The sequence below is a fragment of the Microtus ochrogaster genome, chromosome 10, assembly GCF_000317375.1.
Source record: "Microtus ochrogaster isolate Prairie Vole_2 chromosome 10, MicOch1.0, whole genome shotgun sequence".
NCBI classification, from domain to species: Eukaryota; Metazoa; Chordata; class Mammalia; order Rodentia; family Cricetidae; genus Microtus; species Microtus ochrogaster.
This window is the reverse complement of record NC_022016.1, coordinates 6,906,689-6,906,911: the sequence shown is the minus strand read 5'-3', so window position 1 is coordinate 6,906,911 and position 223 is coordinate 6,906,689.

Sequence of the window (223 nt, the reverse complement as noted above, 5' to 3'; positions counted from 1 at the left end):
AGCAGAGTTATTTTGGCAAGTGAGCTTCATCTCTCAGGCTTCATTCCCCTCATCTATTCAGCGAGAAAAGACTAACTTCATAGCATTATGAAATAAGGTGACTTAGGGAAGGATTGAAGCTCAGGGCATGGGAAACGCCAGCTGTAAATGCTGGGCTTCAGGTTCAATAGCAGCCTGCCAGGATGGCATCTCCAATGATGTGGGATGGAGAGGGGCCACCAAG